The sequence below is a fragment of the Perca fluviatilis genome, chromosome 1 (assembly GCF_010015445.1).
Source record: "Perca fluviatilis chromosome 1, GENO_Pfluv_1.0, whole genome shotgun sequence".
In the NCBI taxonomy this organism is placed as follows: Eukaryota; Metazoa; Chordata; class Actinopteri; order Perciformes; family Percidae; genus Perca; species Perca fluviatilis.
The window spans coordinates 8,858,304-8,865,565 of record NC_053112.1 but is presented as its reverse complement, the minus strand read 5'-3'; positions in this window follow the sequence as shown (position 1 = coordinate 8,865,565).

Here is a 7,262-nt window from a genome sequence, read left to right as displayed (position 1 = left end):
TGATAACCTGCCGCTCTCCTCCCAGCAGCACACAGAGCCAGAGACCCCTCCCCCGGCCGGCATGTCTCACATGTTGCCACGGCACCCAGAAGTGTACGTGCAGATGGGCAAGTCAGCCACACAATGATGTCATAATCCCTCTTACTGCTGCATCACACGCAGCATCAGCTACAGGCTGAGGGGCATCAGATACAAGCTGCAACATCCAACTGTCATCTCCGCACATACTACAGTCCGAGTAACAGGCCGGCTGTTTCTTATCTCCTGCAACACTCTCCCCTCCCACAGCAACTAGTGCCATGTTCCCATCAACAAGGCACCCAAAGACACGCTGGACACATGCTGGCACATAATTGCTTGAAATTGTGCTTGATAACTAAAATATCCAAACCTTTTACTATAGATTGAGCATTCATTCTTGACCTAGAGAAGATGATAAAGATTCTAAATGCAAGGTTCAATCACTTAGCTTTTATGGGAGTTTTACCCTTTCTATAAGAGGATTCTTGTAAACACAGCATGTTGTATGTTTTTACTAACTCACCAGTCTGTGGTGTTTAGACAAAAAAAAAACGAAAGAGGAATAACTAAGATAACCTAAAGAGGAAAAATACCTGCTCTTCTTTCCATCAGAAACTGCTGTTTAGGGCTATGGTTCTCGCTCAGGGGTCTCTGGTTAAAATCACAGACAAGACCCAAATTCATGTTGCATCCCTGACTTAGGGCGACCAAGACATTACTTGTGGTGTAGATACTTTGTAAGCTTTTAATAACCTTAGAAGACCAGCTTAACATATGAGCAAAAAGTGAGAACAATGCTCAAAATAACAAATATTTAAAATATATATCCACATATTTCAATTTATCAACAACCCTAAAGCTCCTCAAACCAAAAACCATGAGAAAGATTTGCTTAAACAAGAAAGGATTCTCAGTTATTTCATTTTTCCAATGACTTACTTGATACTAACTGGAGCCATATTTTGTTGCATGTTCACAATGAAACGTTTTTTTTTTAAATTTGCCATCAAGCCCACAAAATTGGATACCAAAAAATTAAAAGAAAAAAGTAAATAGTAATACTGCCTGTTCCGAAACAATTTATTTCCTTTTTCTTCACTGTCTATCCTTATTTTGTCTCATTCTATTCCTTTCTTTTTTTTCCTGTATTTCTTTACTTTCCTTTCTCTTGTATTTTATATATATATATGTTATATATTATATATATATATATATATATATATATATATATATATATATATATATATATATTTATATATATATGTATATATATATATATATATATATTCTTTTCTCTCTCTCTTTTTATATGTATATATATATATTTATATATATGTTACCTCTCTCTATATACTTCTTTTTCTCTGTGTGTTCTGTGCTGTTATATATATGTGTTTCTTTGTCTCTTGTATGTATATATATCTCTGTCTTTTTTGTGTCTGTTCTGTCTGTTCTTTCTCTGTCTTCTCTCTTTCTTTCTTAGCTTTTTCTTATCTCTTTCTCTTGTGTGTGCTGCTGTATGTGTTTGTGTTTTCTTTTTTCTGTGTCTGTTTTCTTCTGTGTGTCTGTGTGTTTGTGTGTGTGTGTATGTGTGTTCTCTTCTTTGTTTGTTCTCTGTGTTCTCTCTCTCTTCTGTTTTGTTTGTCTTGTTTTTTTTCTCTGTGTGTTGTGTTTTTTGTGTGTGTGTGTTTTGTGTGTGCTGTGTCTCTATATGTGTGTTGTGTGTGTATATATGTGTGTGTTTATATATGTGTATATATATGTGTGTATATATGTATGTGTATATATGTGTGTATATATGTATGTGTATATGTATGTATATATGTGTATGTATATATGTGTATATATATATATGTATATATATATGTATGTATGTGTGTATATATGTATATATGTGTATATATGTGTGTGTATATATGTATATATGTGTGTGTGTATATATGTATATATAAGTGTGTGTGTGTATATATACTGTATATGTGTGTGTGTGTGTGTGTGTGTATGTATGTGTGTGTGTATACATGCATGCATGTATGTATGTATGGATGTATGTATGTATGGATGTATGGATTTCTCCGAATGATTTGTATATGCCACCAGAAGATGTTTGCTAAATAAGTTTGTGGTGTCTTGTAATCCCATGTGGGATGGGCCAAATGTTTGGCATGACACAGAAATAAAATGTAACTAACTAACTAACTAACTATAGAATGTGTTGAGGTTTATTGTTACTTAAGACTTTACGGTGAAAGAGTGCACCACAATAACAGAGTAAAAGCTGGGCGTTTATTCCTGATCAAGCCGCTAGTGAATCTTTTTATCTGCTTTGTATTTTTTGGGTAAGCAGACTGTAACACTGTTGTGCTATTGGTTCCTGTACGAAACTAAAAAAAACAGAACAGCTAGATGTCAGTGAGACAATAAGCATCCCTCCATCCTCTCAAATGTGCTGATGTACTGTATGTGTTGTCCTCAGTAATATTAATTAAATGCATTATAGAAAATATGTTTTCTAAACTGTATCACAATTTTTTTTTATAGTCCTTTTAATTAACAGAGGGTTTGAAGCCCGTCTTAGAATTGCTGATGAAGCCTGATGCAACACATCTCATCCCCCCCCCCCCGCAGCTCAGTTACGTCACCGCACTCTGCGTAAAATGAACCATGTCTGCTGACTCAATGACGTGCAAAGCCTCTGACGTCCTCCTTTTTTTCCGCTGTGATTTAGGACTTCCCTCCTTGATTCCCCTCTATCCGGCCCTCAATTCCCCTCCTCCTTCTCTTTCCCGTTTTCTTCCCGCTGCAACCACAAGTCAGTGAGGGCATGAATGAAAAGAACAGCTTCTCTGTACTGTCTCCCCCCCTCCCACCCTCCGTGCCTCAAAAGAGCAGCTCAAAAAGAAGACCGAGAGGAGGGAGGGCTCAGCATTCATTCACTCCCCTCTGGTCAGAATATCCTGCCTGGTGTCATGGCTGCTTCAGACTGACTTTCTTTAGTGACCTTCACATTTTAGTGAAGACTGCTGACACACAAACCCAATAAACTGTTATGTAAGTAAATAATTGATGCTTAGGCAACAAAAAGAACATTTGAGGATGAGTCAAGGTCAGACTCCGGATTTTTAACCTATGACTGGCTGTAATTTTTGTTTTTAAACGTGAACAATTCAGCTTCTCAAATGTGAGGATTTGCTGCTTTTCTGTTTTACAACTTTAAGTATCTTTGAGTTTTGGGAGTGTTGGTCCTCAACTTGGGCTCCACAAAGTTGTGATGGACAATTGTTACTATTTTGTGACACAAACAAGTAATCACTTAATTGAAAAAAATAAATGGTGCATTAAATTATATTGAAAAGAAGTTAATTAGTTGCAGCCCTAGCTGTGGGGATCCTTAGAAGTGTGTCAGCAGTGTTTATTTTATTTTAAATATAAGTGTTCATCCTCTTGAAAACATAAATTTGCTTCATTATCAAATTACAATATATTGGAATGTCTCCTCATTACTTGAGTCACAAACAATATAGAAAAACAAAAGTTATCGAGCATGTTTGGAGTGGATCCAAGAGAATGTGGTTGTGCAGTTGTAAGGCCCCTCAAACTTGTGAACTTACTGCTCATCATATTATCATGCTCTAATAATCCCTTTTATTCCCACTACAAACATGCTGTGCACTGGTGCCAGAGAGAGGAAGGAGACTGGAATCAAGCGGGATATCTCTCAGACACACACACACACAAACACAAACACACACGTGTGTCAACCGGCATAAATACAGGGGGTGGATAAAGTTAAGTGACCTAAAAATTCAGCAACACTGGGGAAAAAAAACGGCAATCAGTTGAAGCTGATAATGTTTAGTTTTTGGAGGACAGATTCAACGTGATCACTTTTTTTCTGCAGCCATGTGTCCTTATGTTAAGCACATATAAGTTAGTGTTAGTGTTCTGCGTGCTGTGAGCACGGTCTGCAATGCAGTAAAAAGAGAATGCCTGAGAGAGCATGGGTCAAAGGGTAAAGCAACACTAACTATGCACCACACTGCTCTCTGCCTCTCTGCCAGAACAATGGAGATAAATGGGATTTTGTTTTGTGTTGCTCAAAGCTTTGAAAACTCACATTTCAAAAAGGTTGTGAACAAACATGTCTATCATTATGTATATACTTTTAGGAAGTGTTTATTTTCAATGTCGTTTAAACATACATTAAATTGTTCCATTTTGTCACCGTTGTATTTGTTTTATGAGAGGAGCCGTTTAAATAATGTTTATCATTATCACCAAAATTCTGACGATCATAAGGGTCAAGTCCTGGGGTCCGTCTCAGAAAGCAGGTTTAGTGAAAACTCTGAGTTTATTAACCCTGAGATGAGGGGAACTCTGGGTTTTCTGTTTCAGAAAGAGAGGTTAATCCAGGTATGAAGGTGTAACTGTGTGAATGTGACAGGTCGTCGTTCGCAAATGAGAAGTTGTTGAAATTCTCTCTCTTTTGCAGCAGCCGCTGTGTTTATTTTTTATTTTTTTTCAAAATATGTTTAAATTCGCTGTATAGTGTGCATGAGTATTTCTGCCGACAATTTTTTTTTGTGGTAGTTACCGTGGTGAATCGTAGTATCATGGCTCCATTCATGCTGCCTTTTTATAGTGGTGGTGCGCGCACTTAACTGAGTGAACCTACTCTGAGTTGATTGGACCAACTCAAATCAGCTGTTCTGGAACCGAAAACTCAGTTTCCCATCTGAGGGTAAATCAACTCAGAGTTCAGGGTTAGACTCAGAGTTTGTTAAACATCCTTCCTGAAACGGACCCGGACAATTTCCCTGTTTTCTGTAAGCTCCATGAGTAAGAGAGAGAGGAACCAAAACATAATGAAGGCAACAAAGGATTTATTTATAAGCTGATGTTCCACCGCAACTTCCAAAAAGTAGACACCAGGTGGCAGCATTTAACAGAATAACACCAATCTGGATTTAAAGGGGCAGTCCACTGATTTTAAACATGAAGCATAAATTACTGGTCATCGTTACTGCTACTACTCAGCCTATGAAAACAGTATAATAATACATTATCATTTATTTATTATTATCATCATTCAATCCGAATCTGACAAGTAACTAGTAACTAATTTTGTCGAAATAAAAGCCTGTCTAAGACTTTTGCACACACATATATATATATATATATATATATATATATATATATATATATATATATATATATATATATATATATAAATAAAAAGTAAGTTTGTTTTTTTGTTTGCAGGAGTGGCATCTTGTATAGAGGTGGGAGGTAGATGATCTTCTGGACTCAGTTCATCAGGACCTCGCAGTAAGTGCCAGTCCAACGGTCACTGATCTAGCATGGGTCTCTCTTCCTCATGTCTGCAATTATATTAAGTTGCCTAATTGATTTTGAAGGCAGTTTCTTGTTTCACCTCTTTTATTTTTTCAATGTTTTTTCTTTTCCTTTCTTTACATTTTTGTTTCTCATAACTCCACCTAAACTTTCCCAAACCGCCCCAAACCAAGTGAAAATAGTAAGTAAAATGTATGTTTACACTGGCTAAATTGGACCTCTTGTGTCCTCCTTCAGGCTACATCTACACTATCACGTTTTGGTTTAAAAACAAATATATGTTGCTGCGTTTATGCCTCGCGCCCTCGCGTTACTTAAAAAAAGGCAGCATCAAAAGGAAACGTCAGTGCAGTTTTCTGGGAGTTGGTTCCACATATGTGGTGAATGAAAACTGAACGCTGCTTCCTCCATGTTTAGTTCTGACTCTGGGGACACAAAGTAGACCTGCCCCAGATAACCTGAGAGGTCTGGGTGGTTCATAATGTAGCAGCAGATCAGAAATGTATTTTGGCCCTAAACCATTCAGTGCTTTATAAACCAACAGTAGTATTTTGCAAACAATTCTTTGAGGGACAGATGTCAACGAAAGACCTTACAACGGGAGTGATGTGATCCACTTTCTTGGTCTTAGTGAGGACTTGAGCAGCAGTGTTCTGAATCAGCTGCAGCTGTCTGATTGTTTTTTAGGGAGATCTGTAAAGCAAGCGTTGCAGTAGTCAAGTCTACTGAAGATAAAAGCTAAACTTTTCCAAATCCTGCTGGGACATACAGTATCTCACAAAAGTGAGTACACCCCTCACATTTTAGTAAATGTTTCATTATATCTTTTAATGGGACAGCACTGAAGAAATGACACTTTGCTACAATGTAAGTATTAAGTGTACAGCTTGTATAACAGTGTAAATGTGCTGTCCCCTCAAAATACCTCAACACACAGCCGTTAATGTCTAAACCGCTGGCAACAAAAGTGAGTACACCCCTGTGTTAAATTCCCATAGAGGCAGGCAGATTTTTATTTTTAAAGGCCACTTATTTCATGGATCCAGGATACTATGCATCCTGATAAAGTTCCCTTGGCCTTTGGAATTAAAGTAGCCCCCCCACATCATCACATACCCTTCACCATACCTACAGATTGGCATGGGGTACTTTCCATAAGATCATGTCTCAATGCAGATCAAACCAGCTTTTAGGCTAACCAACATAAAACCATTCCAATCCCATGTCCTACTTTTTGCCATTGTATTTTCAACTTATACATGAATGATTTTCAACCACAGAGTAACATCTGACAATCTGCTTCCTGTTAACACCGGCACGCACATGCCCAGTCTATGTGAATGGTCATGTGATACATATTGTCAGACGTGTTAATATGGACGGTGATGAAAAATGAAAATGTAGTAGCCTCAGCCACTTTACCAGTCTTTACATGTGGTGTCAGTATGTTGATGTGCACAGATGTCTGCCACAGTGTCTACTGATACTACCACTAGGAGTGGTAGACAAAGTGACATTTTTAAATCATGCACTTTGGTGCTTTGGGGTAGACATGTATATAATGCAATACATGTTTTAAAGGTGTAATGAGTTCATGTTTTTTAATAAATATCCTTAAAATGTGAGCAAAGCTGTAGGCCGGTCTCCTCTAAACAGAGAAGGGGAGGCGACTTTTTCAGTGAAGCCACATGACAATAACTGTAGGTCAAATGGTCAATAAACCCAAGGCCTGCTACCTCTTTTGATTTCACTCTGATGTTTTTTATCACATCTGAGTTTCACCTAATCGCCTCATGAGTTTCTTTCTCTGTGTCTTCAGTCATTTTATTTTTAAATGTACTTGTGTAAATGAAAATAGCTGCGAGGGTTCTTGTACAGTAAGAATC